We start from the raw sequence: 25,051 nt of genomic DNA on the forward strand, positions 1-25,051 counted from the left end.
TCCAAAAAAAAACTGGCAAAAGTGCGAAAAGGCTTCGAATTCTGTTGTGAAAATAGCGCCACGCATAGAGGCAAATTACGGGCATTTTCAGCACTGCCAACAAACGAGAGTGCTGCGATTGCCCTGTTTCCTTCTTTGAATTCTTTTCTGCCCGCTGAAATGATAGCATTTTTTTTGGTTGCTGGTAACATTTTAAAAATGCGCATTCTGTACAGACAAAATGACGGCAAAGCACTTTTTTCAGAAAAGAAAACACCATTAGCTTCAAGCAACTTAGGCATACACTGGTAGAAAAAAATTTTAATGAAAATTTCCTTGTGCATAAATATTTTTAAGGCGCCAATTGGTTACTTTCATTCTTTTACTTGCAGCATACTCTCCAGGTCTATCTTTCTAAGCACATATATGTTTATAGGCTATTTCTAAATTAATTATGTTTGCATCCAAGCATATATATTTACAAACATTTTATGTCCTAAACATAATATGTTCTAACATATTAACATATATGTCCCAAACCGTATGTAACATATATGTGCCGCGCGAGCTCACATTTGGCCAAAAATAACAACGTGTTGATGATTCTGAGCGGTGTTTGCAGCTGTTAACTCGTAATACTCCCGAGTTTTTCCGTCGATATGTGACAATGGATGAAACATGGCTCCATCACTACACTCCTGAGTCCAATTGATAGTCGGCTGAGTGGACAGCGACCAGTGAACCGTCTCCGAAGCGTGGAAAGACTCAAAAGTCCGCTGGCAAAGTAATGGCCTCTGTTTTTTGGGATGCGCATGGAATAATTTTTATCGATTATCTTGAGAAGGGAAAAGCCATCAACAGTGACTATTATATGGCGTTATTGGAGCGTTTGAAGGTCGAAATCGCGGCAAAACGGTCCCATATGAAGAAGAAAAAAGTGTTGTTCCACCAAGACAACGCACCGTGCCACAAGTCATTGAAAACGATGGCAAAAATTCATGAATTGGGCTTCGAATTGCTTCCCCACCCAACGTATTCTCCAGATCTAGCTCCCAGCGACTTTTTCTTGTTCTCAGACCTCAAAAGAATGATCGCAGGGTAAAAATTTGGCTGCAATGAAGAGGTGATCGCCGAAGCTGAGTCCTATTTTGAGGCAAAACCGAAGGAGTACTACCAAAATGATATCAAAAAATTGGAAGGTCGTTATAATCGTTGTATCGCTCTTGAAGGGAACTATGTTATCTTAGAAGGTCTTCTAATTAGTTTCCAAAATCTTTTAATTAATTTTTGTTTTTGTTAAAAAAGTTGTCTGAGCAGAGTTTTAGAGGGCAATGTTAAAAAAAAAAACATAAATAAATAAAGGGTAACCATATGCATGCATTTACTCAGCATCCGTCACTATAACAATTATTTCATATATCGAGACTCATTGTGCATTTGTTTTTTTTTTGTTTTTTTTTTTTTAATAAAAAAATTATGCGAAAAACGAAATAAACAAAATACCTGTTTCCGTTGCCTTATGAATATTGCCTGTGACAACAAATTGCCATACATCAATCATAAACAAAATATGGTATCATGAATAATATTATAAAGTGTTGTATCTCTATTGGCGTACATCTTCTGGTCACACAACACGAATGTCGAATGTTTTTTTTTTTTGTTTTTTATAAATTGAAAATTGGACAAGCATTATTTTGTTGTTTTGTATATGTGTGTTGTTAATGGCAAGTTTTGTTTAATTCTATTAACATGAACATTTAAATTTTTTTCTTTTAATTTTATCATGTTTTTCAACTTCTAGTTTTGTTAAATATTGTTTGAAAACTGTATGTATTGTATTTTATTAGAAAGCTTTGTGTACTGCGTCATTAAGTTCATGCTAGTGCTGTAAGCGTGAGACGAGATTTGATAAACGTGAGTAAAAGTAAAAAAAGCTATCGTGGGAAAATAAAATGACAAAAGTCCACGTGAAACATTAAACATTTCAACAAAAATTGGCGTGGGTCATATCCTGCAAAAATTGTTGGCCATGGGAAAACTGTAGGCACAATGGGTGGGTGTTGCATTTGCCCTCCAGTCTGGATAACTAGCGCCAACGATATAATTTCTGAACATTCCCAGAAAAAAATACTTCAGCAGTAAGAGTTTAGTTGCGCTTTTTGGTATACAATAAAGTAGGCAGTGCATCCACACTGCATGAATCGGTGGCAATAACCTAAACGAGTAATCAAAATAGATTATGATCATTCGTTTACGTTATTACAACCAATTCATGCAGTATAGATTCATGAAAGGTAGTGCTGTTTTCCTTCACGCCAACAATGCTATATTCAAGATTTTATATCATTTCTGAACAATATTTCTATTAAAATGAGCAATTATATCTGTGCTATGTAGAAGCTGCTCTAAATCGGGACATCGTCTACAAAAATCAGCGCTGTTTCGGTTGTTTTGTAAGCAATTGGTACTGCGTATCTCCCTTACAATCCTGCTGAAATAGTGCTCCATTTTTTGCTGGGTTATCTCATGGTGTTTAAGGGCTATGAAATGGAGTTTCCTTACGCTTCGTGACGTTACTCTTAGAGTAGGTTAGGTATAGCGGCAGTCCGTTATTTCAGGCTCATGAGGACACACAAAAAAAATTCTGATTCAATCACGAAATTAATACATCCAATTATTTTTTAATTGGATGTATTAATTAAAAAATTAATTGAAAGTCAATTAAAAAAATAATTGAAAGTTAATTAAAAAATGAATTGATTCAAATGTGATTGATTTTTGTTTCAATTACAAAAATTGTTGAATAAATTAAATTTTTAATTGAACAATTTTTAAAACACAATTAAAATTTTATTTGGAAACATTTTCGTGAATTTTTTTTTCTGTGGACTGTTTATTATTTATTTAAGTCTATGGATATACAAAATTCTTACAGACTAGCTCGTAAACTAAAAGTACACACAAAAAAAATTTTTTCTGATTCAATCACGAAATTAATTGATCCAATTAATTTTTTTATTGAAATGTCTTCAATCACAGAATTGATAGTATCAATTAAAAAATTAATTGACAGTCAATTAAAAAATTAATTGATCCAATTAAATATTTAATTGATACTATTAATTTGTGTGTTGATTTTTATTTCAATTAAAAAATTTGTTGAATCAATTAAATTTTTGATTGAATATTTTTTAAAACTCAATTAAGATTTTAATTGGAAAAATTTTCGTGAATTTTTTTTCTGTGTAGTAAGATTCTTTTTCTGTGGACTATTTAGTCCATATTATATACCACATATTTATCTCTTATAACTAAATGCTGCCCGATTCCATATTTAGTTCAATGAAAAGGACCTCTTTTAAAGCCGAGTCCGAATGGCAGAGAAAATACTTAGAGAATATTTGAAATACTCACAAATGTTGCCAGCTTTTATTGAGAGGGGATAATCCACCACTGACAAATTTTTTGTAGCAGGGCCCTTTGTATTAGAGGTGTGCACGTGACACGAAATTGTCGTGACTCACGAACATTTTCGTGATTCGTGCGTGAGTCACGCTCATAACAACAGCGTGAGTGTGATTAACAAACCGAAATGTAGTGCGTGAGCGTGAGTCACGAAAATAATATCTTCGTGAGTGTGCGTGAGTAACGAATTACACTCACCAAAATATTCCTGCTCACCAACATAAAACGCTTAAGAGTTAAATTCACGATATTTTTCGTGAGTCACGGTATTTTTCGTGAGTCAAGATATATTTTGTGAGTCACGATATTTTTCGTGAGTCATGACGTTTTCGTGCGTGAGTGTGCGTGGGTACAAATTTTCTTTTCGTGAGTGTGCGTAAACGTGAGTCCTACCAAAAAATTTCGTGCGTGAGTATGATTTTTCAGTCGTGAGTGTGCGTGAGCGTGAGTGCACAACTCTACTTTGTATACAAGGCGGTCATGCTAACCACTAAAGGTGTGCGCGTGACACGAAATTCTCGTGACATGCGTGATTCACGCGTGAATCACGTGAGTCGTGAACAAAATTCAAAGCAACTCTCGTGAATGGGACAAAAATAAATATGTCATGCGTGAGCGTGCGTGAGAAATAAAATCGGTTCGTGAATAAAATTTCTGCAAAATCGCGCTCACGAAAAATGAAATGAAGATTTAATTCATTCGTATGTTAAGCTGAGTGCTATGTTCAGTTTTCAAGCTGAAAACCAGCTTATTTTCACGTTTACTTTTTTTAATCAATTAATTTTGAAATATTAAATGGTTCGCAATCAATACATTGGATCTTTTCCATCCATAATTTGAAGAGACTTGATAAAAATGTTATAGTCTTCATATATATTTTTGCACTTTTAATTTAGTGTTTTGGTGAAAAACTCGAACATAGTACCTTTGTTACCTTTGCTGATTTCCGTTTGGAAAATGTCTTGAGTCTTGTGAATTTGTCGCGAAGCACGTGAATTGTCGTGAATCTTGTGAAATGAGCGTGAGGCTTTAAAATTAGTTCGTGCGTGAGTGGGATTGGCTACCACTCGTTTCATGCGTGAGCGTGCGTGAATACACACAAAAAAATTTTTCTCTGATTCAATCACCAAATTAATTGATCCAATTAATTTTTTAATTGAAATGTCTTCAATCACGAAAATGATAGTATCAATCACAGTTTTAATTGGGCATAGAAAAAATTCTTGATTAAAAAATTAATTGATTTTTTCAGCAAAATCAATTAATTTTTTAATTGATTCAATTAAAAATTTAATTGATGTTGATTGCAAAACGCAATTAATTTATTAATTAAAAAGGGTAACTATTTTTAATTACTTAGTTAGATTGGCTTAGAGTTTTTATTTGGATTAACAAATGATTGTTTGAAATACATTTTTAATTAAAAATTAAAAAAAATCAGCACTTTTTTTAACTGAATTAGTCTTCCGAATTTGATTAAAAAGTTAATTGTATCAATTAATTTTTTAATTAAACATTTTAAAAATTTCAATCATTGACTTAATTAACTTAATGTTTCTATCATGATTAAAAAGTTAATTGTATCAATTAATTTATTAATTGAAAAAATTTTCAACTTCAATTAACTTTTTAATTGGAAATATTTTGGTGATATTTTTTTCTGTGTAAACATTTTGCTTCAGTGGTATCACAATGTACCTCATTTTTATATCCCAGTACGAACTACCAACGGTAACGCTGCCGGCATACAATCGGTCAATTAATGAAAAAAGTGGCGAAATATGACAAAAAGGTGGCACAAAAATGTAAAAAATATGTCAAAAAGTTTCACCGCTCGACAAAAGTGGCAAAATCGTCTCTAAATTGGCGCAACCATAACGATGCTTGCATACGCACAAACAATTTTTTTCTGATTCAATCACGAAATTAATTGATCCAATTAATTTTTTAATTGAAATGTCTTCAATCACGAAAATGATAGTATCAATAACAGTTTTAATTGGGCATAGAAAAAAATCTTGATTAAAAAATTAATTGAATTCATTACCAAATTTCAATTAATTTTTTAATTAATTCAATTAAAAATTTAATTGATGTTGATTGCAAAACTCAATTAATTTATTAATTAAAAAAAGGTAACTATTTTCAATTACCTTTTGAATTGGCTTAGAATTTTTATTTGGATTAACAATTGATTGTTTGAAAAAAAGAAATTTAATTAAAAATGTAAAAAAATGTTAATCACTTTTTTAACTGACTTAGTCTTCCGAATTTGATTAAAAGTTTATTGTATCAATTAACTTTTTAATTAAAAATTTTAAAATTTTCAATCATTGACTTAATTAACTTAATGTTTCTATCTTGATTAAAAAGTTAATTGTACCAATTAATTTATTAATTGAAAAAAATTTCAACTTCAATTAACTTTTTAATTGGAAATATTTTGGTGATATTTTTTTCTGTGTACAGTTTCGGCCGAACACCAATGTTATCTCGGGGTGGTTTATCGTCTATTATGCCGGTGACATTTTTGTGAATTTCATGACTGTACTCTCTCAGTGATCAATTTCCAGTTGTAATAATGGCTCACTCGAGAGTCGGCTAAATTTTTGTATCACGTGCACACAACAACTTCTTTAAAACTTATAAAGCTATATTGAATAATCTGTAATAAAATTCTACATAAAATGGCAGCCGACATACTTAATTAACATCACAATTCAATTTTATTTTAATCAAAATGGCATGATATTTCAGTATGAATTCCTAAGGGCTTCAAATTTCCCATTTACAGATAACATATTTTTTTCTTTAATATTTTAATTTATGTCGAGACTGTCCTACTCATATTTCTACAAAAATTGCAATGAACATCAATTTTTTGGTGTACTTAAATATTCAATTGATTTGTAATAATGGATCAGTTTGGAGAATTAGAATTGAATTTTATGATAACAAATATTACAAAAAAAAAAATTGAGACATTGAACTACCACCAATGCCTGCTTGCTAGTCCCCGCCTATTTCCTCTGGGGGATTTATTCTGCCATTTATAAATTATAAATTAATTACCACAATAAAAGCTATACCATATAAAACAAAGTCTAGCAATGGACAACAATTTCTAGTTCATGGTCAGTAGCATAAAAAAATTTCCATAGAGTTTGTTGATATGATGGATTGTATGTGGGGTATTTTGCAATAAATATTCTACAAAGTGACTGTTCTATGGTGACTGTTCTAGAGATTAGAACGGAATCACACTTAGATTGTAATATTATTTATATCATGATATATTTCGTATTTCCCGTCAGTGAATAATAACTGTATTTAAATTAAACATTGCTAATATTAAAACATGCCAGTCACAGTTGCCAATCGTGCCAAAAATAATCTACCAAAATTTTAAGAAAAAACTTCCCAAAGATAAATTTTCCAAAACCTTATCTAAGTTTTTGATCAAATTTTTGTGGCGTATGTATTTTTTCTCTTGAAGCGAAGTTTTGCAATATTATTTATTTGCAATATTAGTAGCGACAGTTTTTTGAGTGCATAAATATCCCTTGAATTGTAAATGTGTCTAATTTGAAATGTTTTAACAATTTTATTTCTATAGAAAATTTTGTCAAATATTTAATTTCTAAAGAAAATTTTGTCAAAATTTTATTTCTATAAAAATTTTTGTCAAAATTTTATTTCTATAGAAAATGTTGTCAAAATTTAATGTCTATAGAAAATTTTGTAAAAATTTTATTTCTATAGAAAATTTTGTCAAAATTTTATTTCTATAGAAAATTTTGTCAAAATTTTATTTCTATAGAAAATTTTTTAAGATCTTATTTCTATAGAAATTTTGTCAAAATTTTATTTCTATAGAAAATTTTGTCAAAATTTTATTTCTATAGAAAATTTTGTCAAATTTTTATTTCTATAGAAAATTTTGTCAAAATTTTATTTCTATGGAAAATTTTGTCAAAATTTTATTTCTATGGAAAATTTTGTCAAAATTTTATTTCTAAAGAAAATTTTGTCAAAATTTTATTTCTATAGAAAATTTGGTCAATATTTTATTTCTATAGAAAATTTTGTCAAATTTTTATTTCTATAGAAAATTTTGTCAAAATTTTATTTCTATGGAAAATTTTGTCAAAATTTTATTTCTATGGAAAATTTTGTAAAAATTTTATTTCTATAGAAAATTTTGTAAAAATTTTATTTCTATAGAAAATTTTGTAAAAATTTTATTTCTATGGAAAATTTTGTCAAAATTTTATTTCTATGGAAAATTTTGTCAAAATTTTATTTCTATGGAAAATTTTGTCAAAATTTTATTTCTATGGAAAATTTTGTCAAAATTTTATTTCTATAGAAAATTTTGTCAAAATTTTATTTCTATAGAAAATTTTGTCAATATTTTATTTCTATAGAAAAGTTTGTTAAAATTTTATTTCTATAGAAAATTTTGTCAACATTTTATTTCTAAATTTTGTCAAAATTTTACTTCTAAATTTTGTAAAAATTTTATTTGTATAGAAAATGTTGTCAAAATTTTATTTCTATAGAAAATTTTGTCAAAATTTTATTTCTATAGAAAATTTTGTCAAAATTTTATTTCTATAGAAAATTTTGTCAAAATTTTATTTCTATGGAAAATTTTGTCAAAATTTTATTTCTATAGAAAATTTTGTCAATATTTTATTTCTATAGAAAATTTTGTTAAAATTTTATTTCTATAGAAAATTTTGACAAAGTTTTATATCTATAGAAAATTTTGTCAACATTTTATTTCTAAATTTTGTCAAAATTTTATTTCTAAATTTTGTCAAAATTTTATTTCTAAATTTTGTAAAAATTTTATTTCTATAGAAAATTTTTTCAAAAATTTTATTTCTATAGAAAATTTTGTCAAAATTTTATTTCTAAATTTTGTATGTTTTGTCAAAATTTAATTTCTATAGAAAATTGTGTCAACATTTTATTTCTAAAGAAAATTATGTCAAAATTTTATTTCTATAGAAAATGTTTTGTCAAAATTTAATTTCTATAGAAAATTGTGTCAAAATTTTATTTCTATAGAAAATTTTGTCAAAATTTTATTTCTATAGAAAATTTTATTCCCCTAGTAAATATTAATTGGAGAGGAAAATCTACAATATTATCAAGAAATATAAAATATGAACTTGCAGGTAATAACTTGGAATAGGGAATTGTTACCATTGTTGAAAAAAGCTATTGTCTCTTATTGGTAGGGTAAATTCATTGCTCTGAAAATTATGCGGGACATAGAACATTCGTATAAGGAAAGTGGACATGAGAAGAAGCTTCCACCCAAGGTGTGTCACCTCCAGGAAGAGTCTTTCTAAAATAACCCGGAGTATCCGCTAAGTCTTCCGGAACAAAAAACGAGAATCAATGATTTACATGATCGACGACAATATTGATGGGAAACACAGGGGACATTGATAACACACTGGGGGTAAAGATAATAGACGACTGCCTGTAATCCATTGTATATGCATCGGTGCTGTACCAGCCACAATCTGGAATTTCGATGGGCAAACATGATAGACGACTGCCAGTATTCGATTATACATGTATCGGTGCTGTTCGAACACCACTATCTAGCATTTGTAACCGAATGTCTCGTAGTATTACCGTTGTGTCAATTTAGTAGCAAAATTGCCAATTTTTAAACAAATTTTATTTTTGCCACTTTTTAGTTGTGCTACTAAAAGTCGTACTTTCTAGATTTTTCTGCCATTTATACTGTAATAGATTTTGATACCAAATACCGATAAGATTACGGATGTTATTTGTGCCTTAAAGACCCGTATTAAGATCGCATTATCGCGCTAAAATACTCTTTTTTAGTTACTTTACTTTCGTAATACGTTTTAAACAAACCAATTTTTTTTTCAATTGTTGACTTGAATCATTTGCCTACAAGTTATAGTAAAATTAGAATTAGAATTTATTTTAAAATTTAACGGCTAAACTCGAATTTAGTACCCACCCCAACATATACATAAAGTTTTCGCATCCAATATCACATACTCAATTTTTACTTTTAAATGAAAACGTATACCGCCTAAAAGTATGCAAACATTTTTAGGAGTTATTTGGATGAAATGGTGATTAATTGCGGTTAGATTAATTCAGATCTAAATCTAAAAACTAAATGTCTTATTTTTTTATACACTACGCTACACTGCACAGAAAAAAATATCACCAAAATATATCCAATTAAAAAGTTAATTGAAGTTGAAAATTTTTTCAATTAATAAAATAATTGATACAATTAACTTTCTAATCATGATAGAAACATTAAGTTAATTAAGTCAATGATTGAAATTTTTAAAATGTTTAATTAAAAAATTAATTGATACAATTAACTTTTTAATCAAATTCGGAAGACTAATTCAGTTAAAAAGTGCTATTTTTTTTTACTTTTTTAATTAAAAATGTATTTCAAACAATCATTTGTTAATCCAAATAAAAACTCTAAGCCAATCTAACTAAGTAATTAAAAATAGTTACCTTTTTTAATTAATAAATTAATTGCGTTTTGCAATCAACATCAATTAAATTTTTAATTGAATCAATTAAAATATTAATTGAATTTTGCTGAAAAAATCAATTAATTTTTTAATCAAGAATTTTTTCTATGCCCAATTAAAACTGTGATTGATACTATCATTTTCGTGATTGAAGACATTTCAATTAAAAAATTAATTGGATCAATTAATTTGGTGATTGAATCAGAGAAAAAATTTTTTGTGTGTGTGGAACAAGGTATTATAAGTTAGTGCATATTTTTGCTGAGGGTGGATCCCTGAGTCGATCTAGCCATGTCCGTCTGTCTGTGAACACATTTTTGTGATCAAAATCTAGGTTTCAGTTTTAGTCCAATCGAGATCAAACTTGGCACAAGTTTCTGTTTTGGGTCAGAATGAACATTATTGATTTTAGAAGAAATCGGTACAGATTTAGATGTAGCTCCCATATATATCTTTCGCCCGATATGTACTTATATGGACCCAGAAGCCAGAGTTTTACATAATACTTGGTCGTATAGTCAAGTGTGCAAAATTTGATTGAAATCTGTTCAGATTTAGATATAGCTCCCATATATATCTTTCGCCCGATATGCACTTATATGGGCCCAGAAGCCAGAGTTTTACCCCAATTTGGTTGAAATTTTGCACTACACCCTTACAAAAAATCGCTTCTGTAACATATACTCCCAAACATATTTTGCTTCAAGCATATACATTTTTGGGTATTGCCCAAACATTTATATGTTTGATCTCTACCAATATATAATATGTTTGAAAGCATATTGGTCTAAACAATATATGTTTGGGTAGTCTAAGTTCCAAACATTTTGTATTTTTGCATCCAAATTCAATAATGTTGTCTTCCAAAAAACAATATGTTATTATGTGACCATATAATATGTTTGGAAGCATTTTGCACCCAAAAATATTATATGCTTAAAAAAATTCTCCCAAACAATATTGTGCTCAAAATTTTATTTATTTATTTATATATTTACAATCATAATGAATTATGAAAATAAACAGGTAATATAGGTGCTAACAACATAGGTTTTCGACCTGAATGCTCAAAATTTTGTTTCTGCCCAATTGTATATTCCCCGACATCTTTCTCACTTCCACGAGATTTTTTAGTTCTTAGCACCTTTTTCTGTAATACAAACATTGTAGAAGAAATTATTCAATTTTATGATTTTTTTTATTTTAATTTTACCTTTTGCCGGACGGGGATTCGAACAGCGGACCACACAGTTTGTAAGGATCAAAGAAGTAGCTGATCAATTGCCCAAGGAAAAATAAAATGTTAATTTTGTAATAACAAGCAACAACCACCAACTTAATTCAATATCGTTTCCTGTTAAATAGCGCTCCAAGCTACTAAACACATATATGTTTATAGGCTATTTCTAAATTAATATATGTTTGCATCCAAGCATATTATATTTACAAACATTTTATGTCCCAAACATAATATGTTCTAACATATTAACATATATGTCCCAAACATGTTATGCTAGTTTATGAACAGTATATGCTTGCACTCAAAAATATTGTGTTTAAAAATTTGTGTTCCAAACATATAATGTTTATAGCCAAACATATGAAAAACAGTCTTTTTCATCCGTGTAGGAGTACAATAAGTTGTGTAGTCTAGTGTGCTAAATTTTATTGAAATCGGTTCAGATTTAGATATGATCCCATATATATCTTTCGTCCGATTTTCCGTCATATGACCACAGAGGTCAAAGTTGTAGTCCAATTTACGTGAAATTGTGCATAGGGACTAGAATTAAAATACTAAGTATGCATTTCAAATTTGGTTGAAATCGGTTCAGATGCCTCCATATATGTGTTTTTCCGATTTGGGCAAAATTGGCCAAAATACTCTTATTTTCCTTATAAACCTTTATATATAGCACCCAACACATTGGATATGGTATCGAGAATGTGCAAAGGTGTAATATAGTCGGCCCCGCCCGACTTTAGACCTTCCTTACTTTTTTTTCTAAATAAAAATGGGACACTTTTTAAAATAATAATAATATCATTTGTTATGAATGACACACTTGCAGTAATTCTAAATTTGGAAAAAGAGACTACGCTTAATCTAACTTAATACCCGTGGATACCATCGAGAAATCCCCACTTTTAAAATTGAATTTTATCAAACCCTATCACTATACTTAAGAGGGAAGTTCTGCAATTTTCCGCCAATTTATATTCTGTGTCTTTGTTTTGTTTCTAGGTAAAAATTACTGCCTACAAATAAATCTTCCATTACGCCTACTCCGATAAATTACCAAGTACTATCAAGTTATGTAAGCCACGACAACTTATTACGTGTCAATACAACTATATTAACTTCAAGTCAATTAAAAACGCAATGGAAAGCTCAACAAAAAAAACATTTTGCTTTATTAATAGAGCCGGTGGAAAAATATGGACAGACATCTGCCAGCATTTCAAAATGTCAAACCGTGTTCAAATTGAATTCATCTTAAAGAAAAAAACAAAATAGAATGTATAGAGATAACATTTGATCAGACCTTGTCTAGAAAAAACAATCCAAATTGTTTTATGTGTCTTTAAGAGGCGTAGGTTTTGCTACTAAGACAAATGTATAGTATATTGTTTTTATGTTTGCTATCATTTTGCAAGCTGACTCAAATAAAAGACATCACACAAAATTTTTAAATAAATTAATGTTGATTTTTCCCACAGAGATAACGGAGCCGACTTAAAAACAACAGTGCCAAAAGCCGTCCAACAATGAATCATCAAGTTAATTTCGTGAATAATTTGGTTTTAATCTGGGAACATTTGGAAAACAAGTAGTGCATTTTTTGGGGTCCCATATAGGCTGACCGATGGAATAGATGAAATTAGAAAATTGGTAAAATACAAAATGACATTAGAGTACCTAGAAATGGCATTAAAGTTGTGTGAATACGACCCATTTAGCTAGAGATTGCTTCTCTAATTTTGATTTCTACTTTTATTCATGTTTGCATATTACACTTTAAACCATTATTACGATTTACAAGGGTGGTCTGATAAGTACTTAGCCCCGCTGCCTGAGTTAAGAGTACCGCTTACACATGCTACTAAGAATAACAGTGAGACCAGGTCAGTGTATTGTTTGACGATGTTTAAGCTCAACTTGAAAGGATTTCGGCATGCTCTAGTGATACTTGGTGAAACATGGTTTCCATCGGACACTAAAAAACAGTTGCAGCAAAAAAGGAGAATACTGTACTATTGACCGAAAAGGAAATGATCACTGTTGTCCAGCGTGATCCACTATTTCAAAAGCCATGATCCACATTACTAACCTGCAGATGGATAAAAGGATCTCAGTGCTGTTCTACGCCGAGTTGTTAGGTCCATTCGGGTTGATAACGCACTGTTACATCCCTTGTGTCCCTCCACGGTCAAATTGGGATATGAACTTCTGGTCCATTCAACTTATTTGGTACCTGATGAATTCTGTTTGTTTTCCAATAGAAAAAGCAATCGATGAGAACAAATATCAGTCGACTTTTAACCTTTACAAAAGTCAACACCATAAGTCGATTAATCTATTGATAAAGAATCGACTTGAATTTTTTACATTTCTTTCGATCAAATGATTTCTTCTTTGATATTTAAAAAAATGGAATTTCACATTCAATTTAGAATTGCTAGTCTGTAAGAAATTTATTCCATAGACTGAATAAAAAAAGAAATAAAAATAAAAAAAATCAATTTTTCGATTTTTGGTAATTATCAAAATTTGAAGTCGATAACAAATATTTCGATTAAAACAACCTGTTAGTCCACTTTCGACCTTTGGAAAAAGTCAACATAAAAACTCGATTAGTCAACATCAAAAGTCGATTAGTCTGTTGACACAATTTCAAAGATTAGTCGACTTAAACCTTTCATTATTTGTAAATAAATCGATTTCTCTTTTTACGATAAATCGATTTCTACTTGGAAATTCAAATTCAAATTAAATTTTTCGATTTTTTTGGTAAATATCAAAATTTGAAAATCATATTGTTTCAATAAAAAAATATTAGTAGATTTTCGACCTTTGCAACAGTCAACACAAAAACTCGATAAGTCAACATCAAAAGTCGATTGACACAATATTAAAGATTAGGAAACGTCAATTTGGCAAATATCAAAATTTGAAGTCCATATTGTTTCGATAAAAACAAATATTAGTAGACTTTCGACCTTTGCAACAGTCAACATAAAAACTTGATTAGTCAACATCAAAAGTCGATTGGCACAGTATTAAAGATTAGGAAACGTCGACTTGGACTATTTATTATTTTTACGATAAATCGATTTCTATTTTTACGATTAAGTCGATAGCCTCTAGTTGCTAGTGCCCGTATATATAAGTTTATTATAATTTGTAATTATAATAAATGAAGTAATAAATAAATAAATAAAATATTTTTACGACAACTCGATATCTACTTTTACAAAATATTCAAATTAAATTCTTCGATTTTTTGTAAATATAAAAATTCAAAGTTTCTTAAAAAAAAATGAAAGTCGATTTTTAATATGAAAGAATAACACTTAGCAACGAGCAAAAATTTAGTTTCGCAATAAAAATGTCCAGATCTGGAATATCGAATTAGTTGTTTAATTTTTAATAGTTGATTTTATTGGAAGAAACAAGGAATTGGAACTCGATCAAAACTGAGCTTAGAATAGGAAAATAGACTTTTCGCTTAATTCTTAAGCCATCATCAAATGTGAAAAACACAAAAAACTAACTAGAGTCTATTTGAAAATCACGAAAAGTCGATATTAGATTTTTTCATCAAAAGTGTATTAATCGAAAAGTTGAAAAATATTGGGATGGCATATCTATAATAGTTTTGAAGATAATTGAAGCAAACTTTCAAAATAGACCCTGGTCAAAAACGAAAATCCCATCCTGTGATCGCGATTAATATCGATTTGAAAATAAAACAAGTATATACGGCCGTAAGTTCGGCCAGGCCGAATCGTATGTAGCCTCCACCATGGATTGAGTAGAAACTTCTACGAAAGACTGTCATCCACAATCGAATTATTTGGGTTGTGGTATCTTAAAACTTCTTAATATCGTTTTCTAAATTGTGAGTTAGTCCATATGTGGTATATATGTATTAGACAAAAAAGGTAAGTATAGTTAAGTCTACAAATAATTACGAATCGATATGGACACTTTTGCACGGTACGTAGAGAGCCAGAATTGAAATATGTGGGTCGCTTATATAAGGGCTATATACAATTATGAACTTGATATGGACCAATTTTTGTATTGATTGGTGATCGATTTATCTGAGGGCTATATATAACTATAGACCGATATGGACCTAGCTAGACATGGTTGTTAACGGCCATATACTAGCACAATGTACCAAATATATATGGGGGCTTTATATGATTATGGACTGATATGGACCACTTTTGGCATGGTTGTTAAATATCATATACTACCACCACGTCCAAATTTCAACGAGATCAGATGAATTTTGCTTCTCCAAAAGGCTCCGGAGGTCAAATCTGGGGATCGGTTTATATGGGGGCTATATACAATTATGGCCTGATATGAACCAATTCCTGCATGATTATGGGATACCATATACTAACATCACGTACCAAATTTCAACCGAATCGGATGGATTTTCCTCTTCCAAGGGGCTTTGGAGGTCAAATCTGGTGATCGGTTCATATGGGGGTATATATAATTATGGACCGATGTGGACCAATTTTTGCATGGTCATTAGAGACCATATACTAACACCATGTACCAAATTTCAACTGAATCAGATGAATTTGGGTCTTCCAAGGGGTTTCAGAGGTCAAATCTAGTGATCGGTTTATATGGGGGCTATATATAATTATGGACCGATGTGGACCAATTTTTGCATGATCATTAGAGACCGTATACTAACACCATGTACAAAATTTCAGGCGGATCGGATGAAATTTGCTTCTCTTAGAGGATTCCCAAGCCAAATCGGGTGATCGGTTTACATGGGGGCTATATATAATTATGAACCGATGTGGACCTATTTTTGTATAGTTGTTAAAGATCATATGCTGACACCATGTACCAAATTTCAGCCGGATCGGATGAAATTCGCTTCTCTTAGATGCTCCGCAAGCCAAATCGGGGGATTGGTTTATATGGGGGCTATATATAATTATGGACCGATGTGGACCAATTTTTGTATGGTTGTTAGAGACCATATACTAACGCCATGTACCAAATTTCAGCCGGATCGGAAGAAATTTGCTTCTCTTAGAGGATTCGCAAGCCAAATTTGGGGGTCCGTTTATATGGGGCCTATACGTAAAAGTGGACCGATATGGCCCATTTGCAATACCATTCGACCTACATTAATAACAACTACTTGTGCTAAATTTCAAGACGATAGCTTGTTTCGTTCGGAAGTTAGCGTGATTTCAACAGACGGACGGACATTCTCAGATCGACTCAGAATTTCACCACGACCCAGAATATATATACTTTATGGGGTCATCTTAGAGCAATATTTCGATGTGTTACAAACGGAATGACAAAATTAATATACCCCCATTCTATGGTGGAGGGTAAAAAAATCGATTGGAAAAATCTATTGTCTTTCGATTTGTAATAACCAAAAGTGTTTATTAATCGTACTACAGACATTGGACTTCTGAAATTCTAATAGTCAGTGTTTGAAGCTACCATAATTATTTTATGGCTCTCATAAAATTTACCGATTACTCAAATACACATAAAAATCCATAACAGTCCCAACTCACAATGCAATTAAAAAAAACTTCTACACCAAATACCTTAAAATTGTTGTGAATGCAAAAATGTTTACATTTCATACAAATGCGAACAACGAAAAAACAAACTAAAATGGAGCAATAGAAGTTAGAAACTTGTTTCCAAACGAAATCATTACTTTCGGTATGGTTTCCACTTACCTATGGACTTAAAAATTGATCAGTCATTCCGACCGCAAAAACACAAACAACACCAATTGTTGCCAGACAATTAAAAAAAATGGTGTGCGCTATTGACACACTTCATTAGAATTGGTTATACCAAATCAAAGGCAAACTGTACGTGGTGACTTAATATGGCTTAATACAAGTAGTCATGGATTTGTGGGATGTTCTGTTACCTGTTCAATATGAAAATGAATATGAATATAAATTGGAAATTATACATAAAAATAGCGCTTTATGATCTAGATTGGTTTGATTCCCAAAAATGTTACACAACTGTTTTAGGAAAGATGTTTTTTTTTTTTTATGGGATTGATGCATTCTTACCCTTTCATAGACAAGAGTCTCTTTGACCCCTTTAGAAATTTACGGCTTGGCCCAACCATATATGAGTGTGTATATCTTCCTTTTCTTTTCATCTAAGATTAAGAGGAACAATCTCCAGAGTAAAAATAATTTCAAGAGGTTAGATACTTGAAATGATTTGTGAGCTGGTACTGATGCATTTACCACTTGAAACTCTTAGCACTCATGGATTTACCCGCAAAAACACACTGCTCTTTGTAAACAAATACGAAATTTTAGTGACAGCAGGAAGCCTGGATTCAATGTTAGTGACATTTAAGTAATAATGAACGTATTATCAGCCACTACACGAATATCCTCGAAACGTGATTCCTATTTCCTTAGTTGTTGTTTTTTTAACAGATTTTCTAAATTTAGTGATTTTTCCATTCAGCCAGCTATTTTCCCTAAATTTGTTCATATTGTGCACGCACACATAATGTCTAAATAAAAATACAACGCTGCGGGTGATAGTTTTCCAAAAGGCACGCACTCAAGCATACATACTAAAAATTTATGGTATTAGGACAGGTACAAAAACAAAACCAGGTGTTTGGTGTGAATTACCTGATTCAAAAGCAATGTACATTTTTTTTTTAAATAATTTGGATAAAATATTATTTATTTGTATTTTCAGTTTCTAAGTACTTTATATCCATGGTCCACAAATAAAATTATGGAAAATTCAAACCTAAATATCATTTCTGGTCTTTTGCTGAAATTGTGTCATGAAAATTGTATAAGATCGGCCCCAATAAGAAAATATCTCACGGCAGGTTGGTCTATGTACAGAATTAAAATAATGAAATTCGGAATTTACGGACTAGTAATTGCCACCTCGATGCTATGGTTAATATTTCATTAAAACGAGAAAGATTCTTATCGGTTGACGACTGAGCCGAAATTGCGAGATTTGATCACCCGATATGTATTTGAGAACACATCGATATGTAGTTGAGAACTAAGAAGTATAAATCACAACCAAATGTAGACTTTTAGAAATTTTGAAAAAAGGAGATTTTCGACATTTTAATATTTCGAAAAGTTAATTTTTCAATTTTTTCAAATGGAAAGATTTTTGGAAGAAGTTGATTTTCAAATGTACCAATTTTTATGGCATGCGAATAATGAAAATTTCAAATTTTTGGAAATTTGAATTCCACGTATAACGATTATTGCAAGATTTAAGTTTTAACATAGCCGCTAATCATCATGGAAATTTGACTCCCCGAATTAGATGGACCAACATTAAATGTCAACCATTAAGGGCAACGTCAAATGGTTTTGTCGATTTAAAAAGAAGATTACGACGATCTTTCGTCGTCTGTGACCACCTTCAATATAGGATTACTGTAAAGGTCGAACATTGGAATTCTAATTGTGATGTATATATAGGTTTTGATACCGCTAATAAGGACATTAATTACTTGGAAAACCCATGTTAAGGATTAGCTTAGTGAACGATGATATTTGTAGACGGTGTCTGGAGCCGGAGGCTATGAGATTTTCTCATCATTTTCTGTATTTGTCAGTGTCTAGCATTACATATAGAAGAAAAAAGATACTGGGTTTCGTATATCTTTCACGGAATTGCAAAACTGCAGCATGAGGAATATATGGGCCTTAATCAAGGTCTCTTGTTGGGTACAGGAGGAATTTCTTTAGAGGAGCAATGCAAATTATGGTGAGTGTACACCTGAAGTAGAATAATAGGCAAGAAGATGTAGAGAAGCCAACTCTGAAGAATCGCAAAGCATCAATATGGTCCATGTGGTGGATACTAATTCGGTACCAAGGATTGGTGTCATCCTTAGGTTAGGTTATGTTATCTCAACCACATAGATCAATTCAAAGAATAATGAACAATTTTTAGTGTACTATATAATGAGGAACTATGTGGTCAATCGATAGAAATATCATTGGATGTATTTAGAAAGAAATTCCATATTCTTTTCTTTAGCATTTTAGGCTCAATTATTATCTTTTAATGAAGTGACACCTTGACTGAAATGTAATGTTCTACCAAATATGTATAAATATATAATCAGAAAGTTATCCAGAACATCATCAACAACAAAAAAAATGACTGTAAGATCTCAACGATATGGCTGATACTGGCCTGCGTAGGGGATGAATTAGCAAAACTTTGAATTAACTTCAAGAGGAAATAGATTCTAATGAAATGCTACCAGCCACCTGGAAAAGAATATTGAGGGAAAAGGTGCGAAATATCTAGAAACTATATCTACCAATATTATCAAGTTATTTGCAATCAAGAACTATTACTCCTGATATTTGAGAGAACGAGTCGTTGATGGGAGAATTTGCAGTATATTTAAAGCTAGCTGTAGTCATATTGACTACACTACATTCCCCCACGCTACAATATCTACTACCAGCGTCGCATTTAAAACGAAATTATGGTGGTCATAATATCTGCAGATGTTATAAATCGGATAATTAGATTTGTGGAGATCAACGAATCAGTTAGTTCGACCTAGTTATCTTAAGTCTGTTTAGTATATCTATGGTCTATTTAAAGCTTATACTACAAGTGGCAGCATTATCATTTTCTGTCATCTCCTATGCTAAGCTCTTCAAATTACTTACGGATGATATTTGAGATGGGGACCGGCCAGGGAGACACCATAGTACAATCGGTAGCATGCTTGCCTTGAATACAAAAGATTGTGGGATTTTCAACTATGGTTTATCCCCTCTTAGTAATGCTGGTCACATTAATGAGTGTTTCAAAAATGCGTTTCATATGATTTCACCGTCACAGTTACGACTTGGCAATAATAGGGACCTATTGAACTAAATATAGTATCGGTAGCACTTATTATTAAGAGAGAAGTTCACTATCAAAGTTGACTTAACAGTCACAGTGAGTCTAGAATAGATTCCACTATAACTAACATAACCTGTGGATCGCCAATAGGTCGGTCGTTGGGTAAAATTTCACCATTAGTTTGGAATTGACTTAAGACAATGCTCTCCTGTGATTAAGATTTTCATGGAATTTTGAGTGTAATAAAAGAAGGCACCAGAAGCGGAAAGGCTATATAAATCAATTTCGAGTCAAGTTAAATGCACAGGAATCAGCCAGAAAGATCGAGACAAATTTAATAAGTGAAATTTCGTGCAAATGGGTATCTTGCTACCTCCAATGGATGCCGCACTTTTCTTTTCGCTACCATACGTTGAGGTATATCACATATTTCTAGAAAAAAATCAAAATTTCTTGCAGTACATTAAGGTATCTAATCTATAGTGCTGTTCGGTCTTGTACAATGTACATATTATGGTATATTCTACATATAAAAGTGATTTTTAGTAATTTTGTTCCAAAGCAATTATCATTAGATATGTCGTAATTTGACAACCTTAGTTAACTAACCTAATGCCCGGTTTTATATCGGCCAACCTATCAAATTTGAGGATGTATTTAATGTACTGTCGTTTGTAACTTTTGATAATAATAACAAGAACAATGTCTAATATTCTGTCCAAAAAGAATTACTTGCAGTAAATGTTGCAATAAGGTTTATGAGAGAAAATATTTTCGAGAGATGTTGAAAACAACATGATTCTCTATCTCTCTCTCTCTCTCTTCATCACTAATTAAAAACACTTGTTTGAGTTATTTCACCTCAACGTAGTTTTATTGTTCTTGTTGGTGTTCTTTATCGTCTTCTTCTTCTTCAATGGCTGCGGAGAATATCTTTTATTTACAGAGAGTGTTATCGATAACTAAGGTATGCAAGTAGGCATGTAAACAAATCAGAAAATTAGTTTTACTTCAAGAAAACGCATATACACCACTAATAAATTGAGATAAGATAAAAATAAATATAGAAAAAACTCTAATTGATTAAAGAAAAACTATACATCAAAACAATTGTGGGAATTTATTCACAACAATAGCAGTAAATATATAAAAAAAACACACACACAAAATCGGTGGGCGTTTGTCGTGATGTTTGTATGTACTGCATAATATCAAAGCTCTATGTGCTTGTATTTGTTTGTTGTCTATGGTAAAATACCAATTTCAGGCTGTGTATACCAAAGACTATTAATAAAGAAGACATGAGATCAGCTTGCTCTTCCTCTTTTTCTTGAAAAAACAGAGATTAATATCATACATGTTCCATAAGACGTTGCAACTTTTTTTCGGTTTCTCTTTTCATTTTGCATTCGTAACAAAACTTAATTCGCTTATTTTAGCAATTTTTTTAACTCTTAAACGAACAAAAACACTTTGTGAAACATTTTATTAATAATTTAGTGCAACCGACACAGAAATTTGCGTGAAATGTTGGAGAAAATAGCTAAATAAAAATTGTCTGCATCAAACCAGTAAGTTCGGAGTGCTTTTCCAACAAGTATGATATTAATCTCTGTTTTCTAGTACTAACACTATCAAAGCCCATTTCATGTCTTCTTTATTAATAGTCTTTGGTGTATACATTTTCTCTGCTGTTGTTGTCTTTCTCAGTTCATCCAAACCAAAGACTATTAATAAAGAAGACATGAGATCAGCTTGCTCTTCCTCTTTTTCTTGAAAAAACAGAGATTAATATCATACATGTTCCATGAGACGTTGCAACTTTTTTTCGGTTTCTCTTTTCATTTTGCATTCGTAACAAAACTTAATTCGCTTATTTTAGCAATTTTTTTAACTCTTAAACGAACAAAAACACTTTGTGAAACATTTTATTAATAATTTAGTGCAACCGACACAGAAATTTGCGTGAAATGTTGGAGAAAATAGCTAAATAAAAATTGTCTGCATCAAACCAGTAAGTTCGGAGTGCTTTTCCAACAAGTATGATATTAATCTCTGTTTTCTAGTACTAACACTATCAAAGCCCATTTCATGTCTTCTTTATTAATAGTCTTTGATGCAAGTAGGCATGTAAACAAATCAGAAAATTAGTTTTACTTCAAGAAAACGCATATACACCACTAATAAATTGAGATAAGATAAAAATAAATATAGAAAAAACTCTAATTGATTAAAGAAAAACTATACATCAAAACAATTGTGGGAATTTATTCACAACAATAGCAGTAAATATATAAAAAAAAAACACACACACAAAATCGGTGGGCGTTTGTCGTGATGTTTGTATGTACTGCACAAAGACTATTAATAAAGAAGACATGAGATCAGCTTGCTCTTCCTCTTTTTCTTGAAAAAACAGAGATTAATATCATACATGTTCCATGAGACATTGCAACTTTATTTCGGTTTCTCTTTTCATTTTGCATTCGTAACAAAACTTAATTCGCTTATTTTAGCAATTTTTTTAACTCTTAAACGAACAAAAACACTTTGTGAAACATTTTATTAATAATTTAGTGCAACCGACACAGAAATTTGCGTGAAATGTTGGAGAAAATAGCTAAATAAAAATTGTCTGCATCAAACCAGTAAGTTCGGAGTGCTTTTCCAACAAGTATGATATTAATCTCTGTTTTCTAGTACTAACACTATCAAAGCCCATTTCATGTCTTCTTTATTAATAGTCTTTGGTTCATCCAAACCCCTTCAGAAAACAAAAATCCAAAACACAGTAACTTACTCGTCGACACTTAGATTTAGCTTTGTACCAGTAGCACTCAACAGCACAATGGTTCAGATCAATTTAGGGCGTATGTGCGGGGCTAGTTGCTTATTATTTTCAATTGGTGTTCACCCTTTCTGCAAATTCATATGTCGCTTCTAAGCTACTTTATCAATCGAACATGTCTTTTATTTTTACTTACTTTTTTTCTTTATTATTTTAATTCTGTCATGTCATGCAATTATTTGATTTTGTTTTTGTCTTATTTTTATATGCACTCTTTGTTAGTGTCAAAGACTATTAATAAAGAAGACATGAGATAAGCTTGCTCTTCCTCTTTTTCTTGAAAAAACAGAGATTAATATCATACATGTTCCATGAGACGTTGCAACTTTTTTTCGGTTTCTCTTTTCATTTTGCATTCGTAACAAAACTTAATTCGCTTATTTTAGCAATTTTTTTAACTCATAAACGAACAAAAACACTTTGTGAAACATTTTATTAATAATTTAGTGCAACCGACACAGAAATTTGCGTGAAATGTTGGAGAAAATAGCTAAATAAAAATTGTCTGCATCAAACCAGTAAGTTCGGAGCGCTTTTCCAACAAGTATGATATTAATCTCTGTTTTCTAGTACTAACACTATCAAAGCCCATTTCACGTCTTCTTTATTAATAGTCTTTGGTTAGTGTTATCTGGTTTTATTCATAACAACCAAAGACTATTAATAAAGAAGACATGAGATCAGCTTGCTCTTCCTCTTTTTCTTGAAAAAACAGAGATTAATATCATACATGTTCCATGAGACGTTGCAACTTTTTTTCGGTTTCTCTTTTCATTTTGCATTCGTAACAAAACTTAATTCGCTTATTTTAGCAATTTTTTTAACTCTTAAACGAACAAAAACACTTTGTGAAACATTTTATTAATAATTTAGTGCAACCGACACAGAAATTTGCGTGAAATGTTGGAGAAAATAGCTAAATAAAAATTGTCTGCATCAAACCAGTAAGTTCGGAGTGCTTTTCCAACAAGTATGATATTAATCTCTGTTTTCTAGTACTAACACTATCAAAGCCCATTTCATGTCTTCTTTATTAATAGTCTTTGATAACAACAACGATCATTGTTGCTAACATAACAACAATTCAATTTTTTTTCTTTTCTTATTATTTTGCTATTTTATTTGTATTTGGTTTTTTCTTCTTTCATGTATTTTCGTAGTAAATTTTCCATTTTTCTTGCATTTCTTTCACATCACTAGCAAGTAGTAGGGTGGTAGGGGGTTTAAATTTCTCTACATTTCTGTTTCGTTGCAATGCTTTTTAGTAATGTTGTTGTTATTATTACGTTTTTGTTATAGTTTGTTGTTATTGTAATTTATATTATGCCGTTCACGGACCGACCTCTCGCGCACTTCATTTGCTTTCGACCACCCTGCCTTTCAAAACTATTTCAAAGCACTTCAAAAAAAAGTTGTATGGTTGCTGTCGTACCTCATTAATTCACCACTTTAATCGTCTTCGTAAATTATACACCACGAAAAAACTCGCTGCATACTTCACTCACACAGAGTAGACATATAACACGCACACACTCATATACACATATAGAGATATCGATGGTGAAGTATGTACAAAGAAAATTATGTTCATGCAACCAGAAGCAAAGGGGAAAAATAGAATGCGTCGTAGAAAGTTTACACTGTTTTCTTAAATAAATCCTTCAATTTTCAGTTAATGTTATTTCATTTGCTTTATATTGCACTTTACTACATTCATTTAACGAAAATGTAATTAAATCGAATGCACTTAAAAGCCTTAATTTTGATCTTTCGAAAGCAAGCAAGCAACGCGTCAAATTCAATCCAACAGCAACTCAATAGTGTCGTACATTTACTGAGTCTGTCGTTATCGAGTAGTCAATAGCATATCGTCGTGGTTGTTCGGTAGTCCAATATAAGTAATCGGTACTAGACTCCGATGTCGTTCATCTACAAAACGATGAAGTCGGGCTGCCGCTGAATGACAGCAGGCGTGTTTTTTAGTACTGGATACAAAGATTATGGTAATGTTCGAAACTGAAACTTTTAACTATGGTGAGATATAAATTTTCTATGGTGAGAAAAAAT

At 30.9% G+C, this 25,051-nt stretch overlaps 1 protein-coding gene across 10 annotated transcripts in view; it reads right to left on the reverse strand.

Moving 5' to 3' along the window:
* PDZ-GEF (PDZ domain-containing guanine nucleotide exchange factor) overlaps positions 1-24,818 on the reverse strand; it is an 86,659-nt gene extending 61,841 nt beyond the window's left edge. For 3 of the 10 annotated variants that reach the window (XR_012718823.1, XR_012718822.1, XM_075293490.1), the window contains exons 1-2: positions 23,988-24,817; positions 23,121-23,215 (exon numbers count right to left, since the gene is read on the reverse strand). The gene's annotated coding sequence lies outside the window, so the exon portion shown is untranslated. Of the gene's footprint in view, positions 1-23,120; positions 23,216-23,987 lie in introns of all 10 variants that reach the window. The other 7 variants (XR_012718821.1, XM_075293484.1, XM_075293489.1 and 4 more) reach the window with 5 other exon arrangements.
* Between the last annotated feature and the right edge of the window lie 233 nt (positions 24,819-25,051).

Source organism: Haematobia irritans, chromosome 2, assembly GCF_050003625.1.
Source record: "Haematobia irritans isolate KBUSLIRL chromosome 2, ASM5000362v1, whole genome shotgun sequence".
NCBI lineage: Eukaryota > Metazoa > Arthropoda > Insecta > Diptera > Muscidae > Haematobia > Haematobia irritans.